The sequence below is a fragment of the Prionailurus bengalensis genome, chromosome B1 (genome assembly GCF_016509475.1).
Source record: "Prionailurus bengalensis isolate Pbe53 chromosome B1, Fcat_Pben_1.1_paternal_pri, whole genome shotgun sequence".
NCBI classification, from domain to species: domain Eukaryota; kingdom Metazoa; phylum Chordata; class Mammalia; order Carnivora; family Felidae; genus Prionailurus; species Prionailurus bengalensis.
Window position 1 is genome coordinate 92,288,179 of NC_057344.1, and position 5,246 is coordinate 92,293,424.

Here is a 5,246-nt window from a genome sequence, read left to right on the forward strand (position 1 = left end):
GTAGCAGAGACTGCTAGTTTTTACTCGATACCAATCAATTTTATCCTCAATTCTTACATTGCCTATAGTATTGGAGGCAGAAGTATACACCCTTCCTTCCTAATAAAAAGAGTCCTTTTCCCATACTCCATCTTAGATAAGAGGTGAGTGGCCAAAGACATGTAAGCAGCTATCAAACTTTTCCTCTTTCCTCTTCATTTTTCTTCTTGCTAGAAATATGTACCTCATGGCTGGTGTTCTTGTAGTCCTATCACCATGAACTTCATATTAAGCATAATGGAGATTAAAGACAGGAATGCATGTGATATTGAGGACATAAATGGGCACAAAGCAAATCTCTATTTTGTTTTAAAACTATGCGTGTTCCAGTTTTCTGTAACTATATTTAAACAATGTTGGTATTTCTAGTCATGAAAATTTTGAATTCATTTGATAAAACACACTCGTCTAAATTGGCATTTTGGCATGGCTGCAACAAAATTGATCGGTAAAAATTGAATAGGTGTCAAAAATTATACAGCCATTGCCATTGCATATTATCCTTCATCATTTTGGTGCAAATGCTATAAAATAGTTATAAAATTGAAATTCACTTCATATTAGAATCAAAGTGTATTTTGTGTGTATGGGGGGGGGGATTTATAATATTTTCCTCACTTTTTCCCTGATACTGATTCCTCATTTTTGTACTGAAACATAAAATTGAGAGAGAGAAGTTTATTTGTAGACAGGGGTCAGTTTCCCTTAGAAGCAGATATTTTGGTGTGGAGTGGATTGAGAAGTATTCTTAGCATCAGCACTTGTGAAACAGAAGGGAAGGAAATAGGATTGGTCAGATGGAGAAGTTCAGCTGTGAAGCCAACCTCATTTTAGCTTCAGTTGACTGCACATGAACTCCACTGGGGACTTGGAATTCCAGAGTGGTCTCTGGTTGAAGCAAGTGGGCCAGGTCTCATTACACTGGCACTGGCCAGCCTTTGGATGTGGGCCACCCAAGGAAATAGGTTTAGTTTGTGGGAGGCAGTTGTCAGTTGAGTAGGAGTTAAGAGTACCAGGCAGTCTGATGGCAGCATCCCCTGCTGGGTGTACAAATCCTTTATTTCTGGAATGGTAATCTGAGTAGTTTATCACTTAGTCACAGAATATATGGTGATTTTGTCACAGAACTAATTTACAATGCAAAAAAGTGATATGCATGTGCATTGCTCTGAAGGGAAATAAAACTGATCAGCTTCTCAATTTTTTAAACTTCTGCCTTAGATAAAATGTTTTCAAAGTGCTTATTAAAAAAAACATTGCTTATTTAAAAGTATAGTGTGCAGATTAGGGGGAAAATACACTTAAACAGTATTGAATTTTAGGCAAACTTGCCTTATGTGAGTGTATCTTTAGGTGAAGTGACTTGAGGCTTGCTGATAAGGTGAAGGGCAATATTTTTGCTGATTCCAAATTTCCATGTAAGTGCAACTAATTATTATTTTTGTCCCTAAAAAGATGAGCACCTAGAACAATTAATTATTGCTTTTGATGAATCTGTTATGAAAATGCGCTATCCTAAATCAAAATGAACACAAAAAATGACTGAAAAATAATAAAGCCATAGCATACTGTGTCTTGAGCAAGACATTTATATTTTTATTTCCTCCATTTCTTATTCTGCAAAAATTGTTTCTTCATGAAAGTGATTTAGTTAGTGTTGTAAAAACAATCCAGAACCCAAAAATCAACACTGAACAAATACAAAGTACTATTCTGGTTTTTATATCCTGGTAATTAACAACCCTTTTCTCTCAATTCTATAATCTAAGAAGAAAAAAGTAAGTAGCAACCAATATTCCTTCTACTGCTTTACAAATAAATAAGCATTTTATTTTTTTCCAGTTGATGTATTGGATTGGCGAACGCATTATTTAATGACTAATAGATCCATGAAACATCTTATTATGATTGCTGATAAAATGACTATAATTTGAGCCTTGAGAATGTGTGGATAGATAGTGGTTGCTGTCTACTTAAATTGATATAATACTGAGTCATACTGAAAGAGACAAACAATTAAAAGGAAAAAAGTAGAAAAAATATTTTCCCCTTTTTAGTTTGAAATTCCTGTGACAAATGTCACTGTACCTTCTAAATCTAGATGTGTTACAAGGGCACATCTGATGATGATGTTGATAACCGCCTACGTATCCTCTCTAACCAGTCATGTTTGGCAGTTTTTCTTCATTTAGAGTTCAGTTCAAAGGCTTGACATCAAATTTCTGCAACAAATTCAGAGCTACTCATTTTTCTTATCCATTCCTTTCTGGTTTTGATTCTAGTTTCAGTAGTTAAAAAAATGAAGACACTAACCACCAAAGAGATTGAAAAAAGACCAGAGTTATTTTTCACTAGTTAATCATCTCAGCAAAATTTCACTAGCAGTGCCTTACTATTTTCATATATGAAATATTCCTTAAGTATATCCTAAAGTTGGTGGAAAGGAAGTAATATTAAAGTGATCCATGCTCCAATTTTGACTTTATCACTTAGAACTAAGTGAACAACCATGATTTAGGTAACTCCTGTGAACTTCATTTTACCCATTTTTCCAGTTAAGAGTGATGATACCCACCCAGAGAAGTGTTGGAAAGAGTGACTGGAATAGAGCATAGAAAACTTTCAGCACTGTGCATGACAAATGATAAACACTTGAAAATATTTCCATTTTCTCTCATTTTTCACTTCTATTTATTATTGCTCTTTTTTTTAATCTTTTAAACTTATTATACAATTTTCATATGTTTGGCCCCTTGTCTGCCTTTCTTTGAAAAATTTTTTTTAATGTTTTTATTTATTGTTGACAGAGAGAAAAACATAGCATGTGCGGGGGAGGGGCAGACAGAGAGGGAGACACAGAATCTGCAGCAGGCTCCAGGCTCTGAGCTGTCAGCACAGAGCCCCATACGGGGCTCGAACTCACAGACCACTAGATCATGACCTGAGCTGAAGTCGGACACTCAACCGACTGAGCCACCCAGGTGCCCCCCTTGTCTGCCATTCTTAAATATCAGTGCTTTCTTCTCTGGTCAGGATTTTTATCACTTGGGTTTCACTACAAAGTATTTTGTCACAAGTTTTCTTTAGTGTTATACCTCCTTCTTCCCATATCTAGACACTCACTGTGATTTTTTTTTAAATATTGTCCTTTAATGCCTCAGATTCCGTTACTAAGTATTCATGCATTTATTTAGCCAATGTGTTCATATGTTCAATGAGTTAAATAGGTAAATAAGTAAGCATGTAAAACCTATTTTGTGCATAACATTTTGCCATTACATTTATAACAGGGCTTGAAATAGTCAGAATGGTAGGGACAACAACAAGTGTAAATTGTATACATATTTAAATACTTCTTGGGATTAAGCAGAGTCCCTTCATGGAGACTAAGACACAGGTTTCCAAACATTCTTGATTCATAGCACCCTTAGATCAAAAGAAATACTAATAATCTTGTTGATTGATTATTTAGACCAAAAATTTATTTATTTATTTACCTATTTTTTTAACGTTTTTTTTATTTATTTTTGAGACAGAGAGAGACAGAGCATGAACGGGAGAGAGGCAGAGAGAGAGGGAGACACAGAATCGGAAGCAGGCTCCAGGTTCTGAGCCATCAGCCCATAGCCTGACGCGGGGCTCGAACTCACAGACCGCAAGATGGTGACCTGAGCTGAAGTCGGACGCTTAACCGACTGAGCCACCTAGGCGCCCCTATGTACCTATTTTTTAATATGGAACACTTCATGGATTCACATGTCATCCTTGCACAAGGCCATGCTAATCTTCTCTGTATCTTCTTAGCGTATGTGCTGCTGAAACAAGCACTAGACCAAAAATTTAATCAGTAGTCTGTGTGGTGGCCTGAGAGGTGCCTTGAGAGCTGCCAACAATAACTGCTTGCAGAAAATGGCGCTTGGCTGCGCAGTGTAGTCTGTGACATCGGTAGATTGTACAAGAGGTCCCTGTGGGATTGGATAGACCTCTGGGTGGGAACAAACAGAAGCAACACAAAGTACAGAGGCTGAAAATCCAAGAAGTCTAAACTCAGATTTGGAAGTTCAGAATCTTTATGAGGGGTACATTATTAAAGTGGAAGGGCATAAAGTATTTAATATATATATATGTCATATACATATATATAACTTCATAGATATCTTATAAAGATTTTATAAACACAAGATGTATTCGTTTCCATTTATACTGTAGCCCTAAACCCCCCTAAATGTTAGGAGTAGGTTGGTTATCAAATTCTATCAGAACACATAAAGAAGAAATAAAGAAAGATTATTACATAAGTAGACTGAGCCATATTTTAAATCTCCATTCTGAATTTGCTTTACTTCTCACCTATACAGCTTAAATAAAGAGAATCACTTGAGACAAATTGGAATAGACGAATTGTATGATGTTATTAGAGTTTGGTTTTCTTTTAATTAGTCATTTTAAACAATTTTGTATAGATAGAACTGACAATGTGGAACTTATAGGTAAAAAATTCACAATAGAAATTTAAAACTTTATCTCAGTTGATGATGCTACCCAGAGAAACATATCAATTTTTACATGTAAACCCAAATATGTAATATTTAGCTATGGATTCACCAATACAACTTAACCCTTACTGTTCCACCCAGTGAAATATAACTTTGCTTCATATATAGGTGTATGCATATGTAAAAATTAAGTGATCTATACACTTAAGATCTGTGCACTTTATAATGGGTGATGTCTCAGTAAATCTTTTAAAACAAAAATTTGCTTTGATTATTCAAATTATTTGGGTACCACTATCTTCTTGTTAACTGCTTTTCCCTCTAGTGAGGAGTATCCATTTGCAAAATTACTAACCAAAAAAGAATTCTTTAAAGTTTCAAAGTTATGTATTTCCCACAATGTATGAAAACTATGTCAATTAATAGATTTGATTTCATTTTTAACATATGAGATCTCTATTAACAGCAACAACAAAAATTAAAATACTGTTCATGTTAGAGCAAATTTTAAACTTTTTAGTACTCCTTTAACTTAAGAATATCTGTGTATGTCTATTTTAATGGTCTTCTCTTTTCAAAACATCGTTAAAGTGATGTAAAATATATTCTTTTGAGGGAAAGAAATATACAGCAAAGGGGCTAATATTTTGGTAAGACTGCCATAAAAGAAAACAGCACAAAACAGAAAAACATAATCATTGAGTGAACCAT

At 34.7% G+C, this 5,246-nt stretch overlaps 1 pseudogene; it reads right to left on the reverse strand.

Moving 5' to 3' along the window:
• Window positions 1-3,767: 3,767 nt before the first annotated feature.
• On the reverse strand, window positions 3,768-3,867 carry LOC122479244 (annotated as a pseudogene).
• Window positions 3,868-5,246: the final 1,379 nt, after the last annotated feature.